The sequence below is a fragment of the Equus asinus genome, chromosome 1 (genome assembly GCF_041296235.1).
Source record: "Equus asinus isolate D_3611 breed Donkey chromosome 1, EquAss-T2T_v2, whole genome shotgun sequence".
Taxonomy (NCBI): Eukaryota; Metazoa; Chordata; class Mammalia; order Perissodactyla; family Equidae; genus Equus; species Equus asinus.
In genome coordinates this window covers 126953844-126968666 of record NC_091790.1, presented here as the reverse complement: position 1 = coordinate 126968666, position 14823 = coordinate 126953844, and the positions used below count along the sequence as shown (strand labels likewise).

The 14823-nt window shown below is 37.9% G+C and overlaps 1 pseudogene; it reads left to right on the top strand.

Moving 5' to 3' along the window:
• The first annotated feature begins 682 nt into the window (after positions 1-682).
• On the top strand, positions 683-928 carry LOC106840182 (cytochrome c oxidase subunit 7B2, mitochondrial-like; annotated as a pseudogene).
• Positions 929-14823: the final 13895 nt, after the last annotated feature.

Sequence of the window (14823 nt, the reverse complement as noted above, 5' to 3'; positions counted from 1 at the left end):
TAGGTATTGAAGTTTTCAAACAGAGAAGGACATGAGATGTATATCAGACAAGGTTTAGTGGAGAAAACAAAAACTTCTTTAGGTATTTTGAGCAGAACATGACTTAATAGAGGATTATATAATTTAAAAATTGCTGGAACAGTTGGAGAAGTGAGGTCCAGACTGGGCCTTCAGAGCTGGCTGAACAGTGCTTCTCAAAATCCACGAAGCTAGAAAATAGACACTAAAACTCTGCAGGAAAGTTTTAAAACTGGTGCAGAAAGACTTCACATCAATATGGCTTTGATTATCAACAGAAACAAACAAAACAGTTTAAATATACGAAATGTCTCCATATTACTCCTCCTGCCTTTCAAATATCACAACATTGCATGTGATTGGCAAAACCTAATTTGTATCAAGAAACCCAGCAGTGGAGTTTCCAGGTTGATGAACACAATAAGATGCTGGGAGGCTGCTGTACCCAGAGAGGGCATAAAAGTTCTCTCCTCAACCCCTACACCCTGTCCTAAGCATCTCTTCCGTTTGACTTTTCCTGAAATGTATATTTTATAGTAAACTGGTAATAGATGCTGAATCTTGAACTTTCTGACAAGAGCATTTGAGTTTCAGAGTTCCTACGGTTCTCCTTGCAATGAAGTAGACCAGCAGCTGCAATCAACTGCAATTCTATTACACCTTCATGACGCTTCCCTTGGCCAGAAATGCTCTAAGTTGTCTCAAGAACTGAAGCATTCAGCAAATTATGGCAAGACAGAGCCACATAAAATACTCGCCGGATTTTCATGACAAATATGACAATGCTGTGCTAGCCAGCAGAACCACTTGCCATGTCATTGTATGGATGCTTGCCATCACACAGATTGGAATAGAATGGAACTTGTCCTTTGTTGGTAGAGTCACCTCAAAGGAGTGGACAGATCAGTAACCACTACAGTTGCTGTAATACAGAATTGTTTCAAAACCCACTTGTCATCTAAGCCCTCTGTTGCTCATTATAGCATAACTAGAGAAATAAAATACATCTGAAACTTGAAAACAAAAACCCAGCAGCAAAGAAATCTAATAAATGTAGTCTCAGTCTCTATCTCTTTAATCTCAGTGTCTTGTCTCTCGTCTCTGTCTGTCCCTCTCCACACTACACTGTCAAGAGGGAGAGATGGAGGTTGACAGGTTCAATTCACAGCTTTCCTCACAAGGAGCTTTTTCGTGTGTTTTTAATTAATTCAGTGCCAATGTACTAGTTGGCTTGGAGATAAGAGATTGATTGAATGAAGTTGGTAAGGATGAAAAAGTCACCAATGACTTGCCTCCTGGTTCATGTGTCTACATGACTGCGGTGCTTTCATGTAAAAGAAAATTCAGCTGACCTAATAGATGACTTTTTCTTTTCAGGATTGGTAGATAATCATTTATTCTCTTTAAAGTATATAATCAATATGTTTAAAAAATCCTTTACAAGCTGAACTTGTACTGTGGCAACATTTCAATTCTGATTTAGAGAAGTGACCCAAAAAAGTTCAATATACCTTTTGAATTGTTTTCCCCTGAAAGAAAGAGAGGAAGCGAAAAGTGGGAAAAAAACCCAATTTTGAAACCATGCAATGATATGGTTTTAGCTTCTCAAAAAACATCCAAATATCTGATGTAATCACTAAAATTTCATAAATTGTTACATATTAAGGAAATATTGCCTATGAGCATTACATTTCTAAGACTAGCACCTGCATTTGATTAATAACCAATAATCCATTCATCCAGTTTGTGTATAGCCATGGCCAGTCTACTGCCCACACCCCAGCCTACATTTTGCTTTTTACAGTTCTTCCATTTGGAAATGATATTCAGGATCCTTGACAATAACAACCACCTCCAGTGTTTTCAATATTGCTACCATCACCCTGGCAACACAGAAGACAGGACATAAAGAGTTGCTCTGCCAAACATATCTATTGCTTTGTTGTATTTGTGGGAGCTAGAGTTGTCAAGGGAAATTTATACCAAGTAAAAGTAAATTTTGACTTATCAACAGCAAGATTTTCTAAAAAGTGCATTTACACTTTATGTAGACAATTAAGTGAAAGTGTCAATAATATAAACTCCATGAGAACCAACAAATACTTGTCTTGTTCCCCAGCACTGAGCACTAGTAGATGCTCTGCAAATATTTGCTGAACGGATGAATTTTGTTCAATACAAGTATGGATTTCTCAAGTCAAAGTATACAGTTGGACATTTATGTTACTGTGTCAGTACTATTAACATTTAAAAAAATCATAGTACAGAATTGTAAATGGATGCAGAGATTTAACTAATGAGTTTCAGTTGAACTATCTGGTATAGATAATCAGACATAATGTTATCAAATGCTATCAATGCTCTTAACACTGAATTAGATACTTCTTATACATTTGTGGCATTTTAGCCTCCCCAAAGCCACATGTTGTAGGTATTTTGCAGACAAGAAAACCTTGACTCTAGGGGCTGGCCTGGTGGCGCAGCGGTTAAGTGCGCATGTTCCACTGCAGTGGCCCAGGCTTTGCCCGTTTTGATCCTGGGTGCGGACACGGCACCAATTGGCAAGCCATGCTGTGGCAGGCATCCCACATATAAAGTAGAGGAAGATGGGCACGGATGTTAGCTCAGGGCTAGTCTTCCTCAAAATAAATTTTTTTAAAAAGAGAGAAAGAAAACCTTGACTCTAATCGGTCAGCAGAGTTTAGCAAGGTTATTCAGCTTGTCAGAGGAGGATAAGACATGATCCTAGTTTCATCTGGCATCAAAGCCTTCACTCCTTCTAGTCCCAAAACCACCTCTCTTGATATATCTCCTAAGTCTTGGGCTTTTCTGGAGTTAGAAAACTAATCTAGAAATCATACCATTGTACTGGTTTCCTTTTCTTAGAATCCCTGTTTTCTCTCCTTAGTAGAGATCTTGACACCTTTCCATAATACAGAAACTTCCCACTTTCAAAAGAGAGGTACTGTGGGAAGCAGAGATGTATGGGCTTTCCCACATGTTTATTGAGGGTCTTTGTGAAAGTAGAACTGGCTTTTGGAAAAAGTTTAAGAGAAATAAGGCATACAATAGGTTTTGTGTCACTTTAGAATGAGCATAATCTGACATAAAACCCATTAAATGAGAGACTAAAAGAAAAAAATAATTAGATACATCACTGATCTCCCAGATTAGGAAATACTGTGACATGGAGCAGAGAACATGAAATTTGGAATCAGAGATTCTGGGTTTGAATCTTAGCTCCATTATCTACCAATTTTTCTCACTCGGACAAATTAAAGCCTGATTTCTCTTATTTGTAAAATGGTTTATTATAATCATTGTATTTCAAGGCTATTGGGAATTTAATTGATAGCATACAAAAGTGTTTTATAAATAGTATGCAAATATGCTATTGGTTATAACAATATAGTTGTTATAGTGTAAGTCATAGGACAAAACACAAAGTATTTAATCCAACATTCTAATTTTACAGATAAGAAAACTGACATATAGAAGAGTGAAATGAGACAAAGATTCCCAACAAAACTGGAATAAAAAGAAAATTGAAAATAGATACAAACCACTATTGCTAAGGTACATTGTCTTACTATATATACAAGATTTAAAATGGAAATCCTTGCTTTCTATATTTATGACTGATCTAAAGTTTTCTTAAAAACTGAATAAAAGAAAAGCAATGGTCACAAGTGCTACTGTTCTGTCCAGAAAAGTCCTATTTGTAAGACAATAAATATTTGCATAAGAATTGCGGTGTTTTAACAGACTAGGGTCAAAAGAGGACCATCACAAGCAACATTTTTCATTAAAGGACTAGTGGGGGTCAGAGGAGCCTTTCCAAAGACCGAAAAGAATTATTTGAAGAAAAAATGAGGCATAATAAATGTATGGCATAGGCCAACACTCTAGAAATCTGAGAAAGCATACAGTATATATTAGTAAGCTTGGGCTACTATAACAAAATACCATAGAACAGGAGGCTCAAACAATAAACATTTATTTCTCACAGTTCTGGAGGAGGAGAAGTTCAAGATCAGGGTACCAGCATGGCTGAGGAGTTCTGGTAAAACCTCTCTTCCTGGCTTGTAGATAGTTGCCTCCATGCTGTGTCCTCCATAGTGGAGAGAGGGAGAGAGAGAGCAAGCTCTCTGGTGTCTCTTCTTATAAAGGCACTAATCCCATCATAACGGCCCCACACTCATGACCTCATCTAAACTTAATTGCTTCCCAAAGGCCTCATCTCCAAATACCACCACAGTGAGGGGTGAGAGCTTCAACATATGAATTTTGGAGAGACACAGTTATCCAGTCCATAACAGAGTGAGAAATAGAATGATTGGCAGTTTAAATAGAACGGAGATGGAAAAATTCACCTATTAAAAAAAGAGGAACAGAAACTCCCTATCAAGGTGACTATCTAAGCAAATATGTTTACTTCTCCTTCTCCAAATCTCTTTGAGAAGGCCAAAGAAATTTAAAAATGAAAATAAATTCAATTTACCACTGGAAAACTATAAAATGTAAAAGCTATCCAAATAAAAATAAAAAATAAAACCAAGTCAAAACTACACTCCCACCAACAGCCAAGAATGGTGAAGAGATTCTGGAAGTTACAAAGCAAAGACAGCAGTGAATAATGAGGCAAAGCTAGAGTGATGAATTTGCAACCCTCACAGGCAAAAGAGAATGAACTTAAAAAGGGATGGTGTACCTAGTAGAACCTTAGAATAACCCCAAATTAGAGACAGTGGAAACTGGAAGAATGGTCAGCTAGAGAATTAAACTGAGAAAGAGTATATGGGCTTCTGCAGGAGTAAGTGACTCCAGCATTAACCTCCAGGATCAAGATTTGACCAGGAATTTATAGATGGGCATAAATTCAGTAAAATACTATGATATCACCAATTTGGATATAATGTTATTGGGGATTGGTTGGTGTATTCCTCCTAATCTTCATGTTGGGAGAGAAGTGAGGGGGATCCCCTTACCTTCAATATTCTCATGGGTCAAATTCTGTTGATGGAAAGATGAAACACATATCAACTAACCAGGAAGTTTCTGAAATTGCCATCCTCATCCTGGAAGTCCACTGCATCCAGCCACGGGACCCGGAATCAACTCCTTGCTTTTTAAGCCAGAGCCAAACTTCCACCAAATGGAAGGTGTCAAACCATAGCAGGGATGGGAAAGGATGGCTTTAGCTTGGGCAGCCAAACCACTGGAATTTGGGGGTCAGCTGCAGCACATCAGGCCTGGGCACTTACTAACCTTGAAATAAAGCAACTGTTTATTTTATACAACGTATCGTTAAGGCCTTCTTCATAACTTCTGGGGTTATGGTAGGGTTTCACTGTAGTTAGAATGAATGCTACTTCCTCCCTGCTTCTAAACAGATGTTATTTCCTTGTTAGAAACTAGGCATCTTTAAATTGAAAGGTCTGATGAAACTTCTTGACTTTTCAGCTAAAACTTCCAAATTCCAAGTTGTTTTTCAACCTGTGTGCTTCAGATACCTTTATTGACCATATGACAGGATAAAGCTTACTTTTCATTCTATTCACTTTTCTAATTTCTTAACAAAAAAAAAAACAAGCAAAAAACTTTAAGGATAATTTTTATTTATTTGCAGAGTTGAGCATGTGTCAGCTCAGTGTGAATTAATAGTGCCAACCTTCATCTACATTCAACTTAATGTTGATTAGCCAAGCAGTGCCCATTTTCCTAGTGTTCATTAGGTTCAGAGTTCCCCAAAGGATATTAGACTTCAATTAACATTACAAAAAGCTCTGGTCATTCAATCTTCCCTTTATACCTATTAGGAATATGCTTCTTAAGACCAACATTTCCAAAGGCAAATCACCCTTCTCTTCTAACCTCATTCAATGGAAAGAGCAGGAGTCATCAATGTCCTGGTGGCCTGCTATTGTTTAGCAATATCTATTCAAAATATGTAAGGTCATACCTTAGGACTTCAATGATCTCTGTGATAGTCTTCACCACCACCCTACTGACATGATAGGAATCCAAAATTTATTCATCAAATCTCATTTTTAATATTTTATCTTAAAATTGATTCTTCAGACTCAAACTGAATACAAAATTTCCCAGTATATAATTACACACTTGGGGCAGACATTTATAAAATAATTTTTTTAAATGCTGTGTTGAAAGAGTCCTTAGAGAAAAATGAATCTTAAACACTACTGAAAAATCTGTTGTAGAAAGAACTTGAAAATTATACCCAATTAGTGGAAGAGGAAGGACTAGAAGTTAATGTTTGTTTATATTTCCTTATACCCTGTATCTTAAACCAACATTTCACAGCTCATTTTAACAGAGACTTTGGAGAGGTTCCTGAGTTTTCCGGTGGAAGTGAAAAAAATCTCTCTGGTGGGTTTCTCCATTGTCTGATTCTGGATTTAGATTAAACTGATTCCTTTTTATTTCTTTTTCTTGCCTGGGTGCTCTGGCTAGGACTTCCAACACTATGTTAAATAAGACTAGTAAAAGCATCCTTGTTTGGTTCCTGATCTTAGAGGGATAGCTTTCAGTTTTTCTCCATTGAGAACGATATTGGCTGTAGGTTTGTCATATATGCCCTTTATTATGTTGAGGTACTTTCCTTCTATTCCCATTTTATTCAGAGTTTTTAGCATAAATTGATGCTGTATCTTGTCAAATGCTTTCTCTGCATCTATTGAGATGAGCATATGGTTTTTATTCTTCATTTTGTTATTGTGGTGTATAACATTGATTGATTTGCAGATGATGAACCATTCCTGCATCCCTGGAATGAAACCCACTTGATCATGGTATATGATCTTTTTAATGTATTGTTGTATTTGATTTGCTACTATTTTGTTGAGGATTTTTGCATCGATGTTCACCAGTGATATTGGCCTGTAATTTTCTTTTCCGTGTCTTGTCCTTATCTGGGTTTGGTATCAGGGTAATGTTGGCTTCACAGAATGAGTTAGGAAGCTCCCCCTCCTCTTCAGTTTTCTGGAGGAGTTTGAGAAGGATAGATATTTAGTCTTCTTTGAATGTTTGGTAGAATTCACTCGGGAAGCCATCTGATCCTGGACTTTTATTTTGGGGGAGGTTTTTGATTACTGATTTGATCTCCTTACTGGTGATTGGCCTATTCAAATTCCCTATTTCTTCTTGGTTCAGTTTTGGAAGGTTATATGATTCTAAGAATTTATTCATTTCTTTTAGATTATACAATGTGTTGATGTATAGCTTTTCATAGTATTCTCTTATAATATATTGTATTTCCGAGGTGTCCTCTATAATTTCTCTTTCACTTCTAATTTTATTTATTTGAGCCTTCTCTCTTTTTTCGTGGTGAGGCTAGCTAAAAGTTTGTCAATTTTTTTCTTTTCAAAGAACCACCTCTTAGTTTCATTGATTTTTTCTATTGTATTTTAGTCCCTGTTTCATTTATTTATGCTCTGATTTTAATTATTTCCTTCCTTCTACTGATTTTTGGCTTTGTTTGTTCTTCTTTGTCCAGTTCCCTTAGGTGCACTGTTAGATTGTTTGAGATTTTTCTTGTTTGTTGAGGTAGGCCTGTGTTGCTATAAACTTCCCTCTTAGAACCACTTTTGCTGTATTCCATAAATTTTGGCATTTCATATTTTCATTTTCATTTGTCTCCAGATATTTTTTGATTTTTCCCTTGATTTCTTCATTGACGCAATTGTTATTCAGTAACATTGAATCAAAATTCAATTCTGTTTAATCTCCACATAGTTGTGTCTTTTTTGATTTTCTTCCTGTAGTTGATTTCTAGTTTTATACTACTGTGGTCGGAAAATATGCATGATATTATTTCAATCTGCTTAAATTTATGGAGACTTGTTTTGCACCCTAATATATGATCAATCCTTGAGAATGTTCCATGTGCATTTGAAAAGAATGTGTATTCTGTGGTATTTGGATGTTCTATATATATTTACTAAGTCCATCTAGTCTTTTTTTTTAATTTTTATTTTTTTGGATGTACATCATATTTCAAATTCTGTATACATTACATCATGTTCACCACCCGAACACTAATTATAGTGCATCCCCTTACATGTGACCCTAATCACCCCTTTTGCCCTCCCCCGTCCCCCCTTCCCCAATGGTAACCACCAGTCCAATCTCCAATGCTATGTGGGGTTTTTTTGTCGCTTTTATCTTCTACTTATGAGTCAGCTCATATGGTATGTGACTTTCTCCCTCTGACTTATTTCACTCAGCGTAATACCCTCAAGTTCCATCCATGTTGTCACAAATGGCTGGATTTCGTCATTTCTTATGGCTGAGTAGTAGTCCATCATGTATAAATACCACATCTTCTTTATCCATTTGTCCCTTGATAGGCACCTGGGTTGCTTCCAAGTCTTGGCTATTGTGTATAGTGCCACAATGAACATAGGGGTGCAAGTATCTTTATGCCTTTGTGTTTTCAAGTTCTTTGGATAAATACCCAGCAGTGGAATAGCTGGATCATATGGTAGATCTACCCTTAATTTTCTGAGGATACTCCATACTGCTTTCCATAGTGGCTGCACCAGTTTGCCCTGCAACCAGCAGTGAACAAGGGTTCTCTTCTCTCCACACCCTCTCCAACATTTGTTGTTTCCTGTCTTGTTAATTATAGCCATTCTGACCAGAGTGAGGTGATACCTCATTGTAGTTTTGATTTGCATTTCCCTGATAGCTAATGATGTTGAGCATCTTTTCATAAGCCTGTTGGCCATCTGTATATCTTCTTTGGAGAAATCTCTGTTCAGATCTTTTGCCCATTTTCTAATTGGATTGTTGGTTTTTTTGTCGTTGAGCTATATGAATTCTTTGCATATTTTGGATATTAACCCCGTATCTGATATGTGGTTTGCAAGTATCTTCTCCCAATTGTTAGGTTGTCTTTTCGTTTTGTTGATGGTTTCCTTTGCTGCGCAGAAACTTTTTAGTTTGATGTAGTCGCATTTGTTAATTTTTTCTTTAGTTTCCCTTGCCCGGTCAGACATGGGACTGGAAAATATGCTGCTCAGACCAATGTCATAGAGCGTACTGCCTATGTTTTCTTCTAGAAGTCTCATGGTTTCAGGTCTTACATTCAAGTCTTTAATCCATTTTGAGTTGATTTTTGTGCATGGTGTAAGGGAATGGTCTACTTTCATTCTTTTGCATGTGGCTGTCCAGTTTTCCCAACACCATTTATTGAAAAGACTCTCCTTTCTCCATTGTATGCTCTTGGCTCCCTTGTCAAATATTAGCTGTCCATAAACGTGTGGGTTTACTTCTGGGCTCTCAATTTTCTTCCATTGATCTGTGTGTCTGTTTTTGTGCCAGTACCATGCTGTTTTGGTTACTATGGCTTTGTAGTATAGTTTGAAATCAGGGAGTGTGATACCTCCAGCTTTGTTCCTTTTTCTCAGGATTGCTTTGGCTATTCGGGGTCTTTTGTTTTTCCATATATATTTTAGGATTCTTTGTTCTATTTCTGTAAAAAATGTTGTTGGAACTTTGATAGGGATTGCATTAAATCTATAGATTGCTTTAGGAAGTATGGACATTTTAACAATGTTAATTCTTCCAATGCAAGAGCACGGAATATCTTTCCATTTCTTTGTGTCTTCTTCGATTTCTTTCGAAAATGTCTTATAGTTTTCAGTGTACAGATCTTTCACCTCTTTCGTTAAGTTTATTCCTAGGTATTTTATTCTTTTTGTTGCAATTGTAAATGAGATTGTATTCTTAATTTCTCTTTCTACTACTTCGTTGTTAGTGTATAGAAATGCAACCGATTTTCCTACATTGATTTTGCATCCCGCAACTTGACCGTATTTCTTTATTATTTCTAAAAGTTCTCTAGTGGACTCTTTAGGGCTTTCTAGATATAAAATCATGTCGTCTCCAAAGAGTGACAGTTTCACTTCTTCTTTTCCAATGTGGATCCCTTTTATTTATTTTTCTTGCCTGGTTGCTCTGGCTAGGACTTCCAATACTATGTTAAATAAGAGTGGTGACAGTGGGCATCCTTGTCTGGTTCCTGTTCTTAGAGGCATAGCTTTCAGTTTTTCTCCATTGAGAATGATATTTGCTGTGGGTTTGTCATATATGGCCTTTATTATGCTGAGGTATTTTCCTTCTATTCCCATTTTATTTAGAATTTTTATCATAAATGGATGCTGTATCTTGTCAAATGCTTTCTCTGCATCTATTGAGATGATCATGTGATTTTTATTCTTCGTTTTGTTAATGTGGTGTATCACGTTGACAGATTTGCAGATGTTGAACCATCCCTGCATCCCCAGAATGAAACCCACTTGATCATGATGTATGATCTTTTTAATGCATTGTTGTATTCGATTTGCCAGTATTTTGTTGAGGATTTTTGCATCGATGTTCATCAGTGATATTGGCCTGTAATTTTCTTTTTTTGTGTTGTCCTTGTCTGCTTTTGGTATCAGGATAATGTTTGCTTCGTAGAAGGAGTTAGGAAGCCTCCCCGCCTCTTCAATCTTTTGGAAGAGTTTGCGAAGGATAGGTATTAGGTCTTCTTTGAATGTTTGGTAGAATTCACCAGGGAAGCCATCTGGTCCTGGACTTTTATTTTTTGGGAGGTTTTTCATTGCTGTTTCAATCTCCTTACTAGTGATCGGTCTATTCAAATTTTCTACATCTTCTTGGTCCAGTTTTAGAAGGTTGTATGTTTCTAAGAATTTATCCATTTCTTCTAGATTATCCAATTTGTTGGCGTATAGCTTTTCATAGTAGTCTCTTATCTTTTGTATTTCTGAGGTGTCTGTTGTAATCTCTCCCGTTTCATTTCTGATTTTATTTATTTGAGCCTTCTCTCTTTTTTTCTTGGTGAGTCTAGCTAAGGGTTTGTCAATTTTGTTTATCTTTTCGAAGAAACAGATCTTGGTTTCATTAATTTTTTCTATTGTTTTTTTCATCTCTATTTCATTTATTTCTGCTCTGATTTTTATTATTTCCTTCCTTCTGCTGATTTTGGGCTTTGTTTGTTGTTCTTTTTCCAGTACCTTTAGGTGCACTTTTAGATTGTCTATTTGAGATTTTTCTTGTTTGTTGAGGTAGGCCTGTATTGCTATAAACTTCCCTCTAGAACCACTTTTGCTGTATCCCACAGATTTTGGCATGTCGTGTTTTCATTTTCATTTGTCTCCAGGAATTTTTTTATTTCTTCTTTGATTTCTTCATTGACCCAATCATTGTTCAGTAGTATTTTGTTCAATCTCCACATTTTTGTGGCTTTTCTGGTTTTCTTTCTGTAGTTGATTTCCAGATTCATATCTTTGTGGTCAGAAAAGATACATGGTATTATTTCGATCTTCTTAAATTTATTGAGACTTGTTTTGTGGCCTAATGTGTGATCAATCCTGGAGAATGTTCCATGGGCATTTGAAAAGAATGTGTATTCTGTGGTTTTTGGATGGAATGTTCTGTATATATCTACTAAGTCCATCTGGTCTAATGTGTCCTTTAAGGCGAGTGTTTTCTTCTTGATCTTCTGTTTGGATGATCTATCCATTGGTGTAAGTAGAGTGTTAAAGTCCCCTGCTATTATTGTGTTACTGTCTATTTCTCCTCTTATGTCTGTTAATAATTGCTTTATATATTTAGGTGCTCCTATGTTGGGTGCATGGATATTTACAAGTGTTATATTTTCTTGTTGGATTGTTCCCTTTATCATTATGTAGTGCCCATCTTTGTCTCTTATTACAGTTTTTGTTTTAAAGTCTATTTTGTCTGATATAAGTATTGCTACCCTCACTTTCTTTTCTTCGCCATTTGCATGGAATATCTTTTTCCATCCTTTCACTTTCAGTTTGTGAGTGTCTGTAGGTCTGAAGTGTGTCTCTTGTATGCAGCATATACATGGATCTTGTTTTTTTATCCAGTTGGCCACCCTATGGCATTTGATTGAAGCATTTAGTCCATTGACATTTAAAGTAGCTATTGATAAATATGTATTTCTTGCCATTTTGTCACTTTTTCTTTTTTTTGGGTGTTTTAGTAGTTCTTCTGGGTTCCTTTCTTTTTCTCTTGCTCTCTTCCCTTGTGGTTTGATGGCTATCTTTAGTAATATGTTTGATTTCTTTTGTCTTACTTTTTTTCCTGCTTGTTATAGGTTTCTGATTTGTGGTTACCATAATGATCCTATTTAATATACTATGCATATACCAGTCTATATTGAGTAGATAGACTCTTTAGCTTGACCTCTTTCTAAAAGCTCTACTTTTTCACTCCCCTCCTCCCACATTATATGTTTTTCACATCATATATAGTCTTTTGTTTAGTGTGTGTATATCCATTACCCACTTATCACTGAAACAGGTAATTTTAGTACTTTTGTCTGTTAACCTTCATATTACCTTCACAGGTAGTTGATCTGCTGCCTTTACTATACTTTTACCTTACAAGTGACTTTATTGCCTGTTTTTTCTTGTTGTTTTGGGGTTTTTTTTGATATTTTTTCTTTTATCTCTATTTGTGGTCATTGCTTTCCCACTTAAATAACTCCCTTCAGCATTTCTTGTAGGACTGGTTTCTTGGTGATAAACTCCTTTAATTTTTGCTTGTCTGGGAATCTCTTTATCTCTCCTTCCATTCTGAATGACAGTCTTGATGGATAGAGTATTCTTGGTTATAGGTTTTTTTCCTTTTATCACTTCAAATATATCGTGCCAGTCTCTTCTCATCTGTAGGGTCTCAACTGAGAAGTCCGCTGACAGCCTGATGGGCTTCCCTTTATATGTCACTTGTGGCCTTTCTCTTGATGCTTTTAGGATTCTCTCTTTGTCTTTAATTTTAGACATTTTGATTATTATATGCCTTGGTGTGGGCCTCTTTGGGCTGCTCTTCTTTGGAGCTCTCTGTGCTTCCTGAACTTAGATGTCTGTTTCCTTCCTCAGGTGAGGAAAATATTCCTCTATTATTTCGACAAATAAATTTTCTGCCCCTTTGTCTCTCTCTTCTCCTTCTGGGACCCCTATAATCCAAATGTTAGCACGCTTGATATTGTCCCAGAGTTCCCTTACACTGTTCTCATTCTGTCTAATTCTTTTTTCTCTTTTCTGTTCTGCTCGGGTGATTTCTTATAATCTTTCGTCTAGCTCGCTGATCCATTCTTTTGCATCCTCTACTCTGCTATTGAGTCCCTCTAGTGAATTTCTCATTTCAAGTACTGTATTCTTCATTTCTGATTGGTTCTTTTTTATATCTTCCAACTCTTTGCTGATGTGCTCACTGTGTTCATCCATTCTTCTCTGCATATCTGTGAGCATCCTCATTATATTTTGTTTGAATTCTTTGTCAAGGAGGTCACTAGTTTCTGTTTCACTTAGTTCTTTTTCTGGGGTTTTGTAGTGTTCCCTTGCTTGGAAAGTATTCCTTTGCCTCCTCATTATGCCTCTTTCTCTGTGCTATTTTCTTTGTACTAGGTGAGTCAGCTATGTCTCCTGATCTTGGAGAAGTGGCCTTATGTATGAGATGCCTTATGAGGCCCAGCAGTGTGCTTCCCTCTCGTCACCAGACCATAAGAACCAGGAGTGACCCCTTTGTGAGCTACTTATGTTCTTCTGCTGTGGCAGGGTTGCTCCCACTGCAGGTACCCAGGGAGTCTGATCTTTCCCTCCCTGGCCAGCTTTTTGTAAATCCGGTTTGGAGGGGCCTCAGCATTGTTGGCTACAAAGTCTATTAGCACACTCTTATTGCAATTGTCCTCTTAATTGGGTTGGTACCCAGTGTAGCTGGTTGCTAGGCTCAGGGTCTTACAGTTGTGATAGGCCTGAGGCCAACAAGGCTGATGTCAGTTCTCTTAGGAGTGCAGCTGAGTGGGGCTAGCCCTTGGCATGGAGGCACTCAGTTCTTTCAGGCTTTGGAAGGTGGGGCTGATCCTTTTTATGGCTATTTGTGAAGCACAAGTCTTCTGCCACTGATAAGCCTCACCCCCCTCTGGACCACATACATTGTCAACACAGTCCTGGTCCATGCACACTTCTCAACCCCCTGGAGCGTACCCCACCGCCACACTGCAGAGGCCCCCACCTCTGCCCCAATGCCTCCCACAGTTCACCTGGTCCTCACACAAGCCCTGCCCCACAGAGGAAGACACCCTTGCCTGCCTGTAGAGGATCAAGGCACTCAGTCAATGCAGGCTGAAAAGTAGCCTGAGGGCTTGCTGTTAGGTGTGGCCAGTTCCTAGGGTGGGTTGCCTGCCCTTGCTGAACTGGATTAAATCTGTGCTCTAGTGGGTGTGGCAGACCCCTGGGCTAACAGTCCAAGGGACACACCTCAATGGTCCCCACCAGTGTCATATCAGCATGCCTGGACCAGCTTAGAACAACAGCCCCCACCAATGTCTCAGTCTCTGGAGAGGATGCTCCTCTCACCAAGATTCCCCCAGAGCCCACCAGGTGAGTTTCGTTTCACCAAAGGACTGTCAGCCTTCTCTCTGGTGATTTTAGATTGCTGCAATGAGTGAGTTTCTGTGTGGGCCCTTTAAGACCCAGATCTTTTTGGCTTTTGGCTGATAGCTTTTCTGGGGGTGTCCTCGCTGCAGTTAATAGCCAGCAAAGCCAGACAGTAAGACCCCCCTCTCAGTGGGTCTGAGTCCAAAGGTTGGTTATAGCAGTATTGACCCTGCTCCAGACCTCACTCCTCCAGGGAGGGCTCGTACCTTACATTGGCTCCCGCCTGGCCAGCTGAGAAGCTCCCCTGCTCCCAAAGGTGGCTTTTCTCCTCTCCTGCCAGAGTTACTGCCTCTTCTGCTTTCGTTAGGAC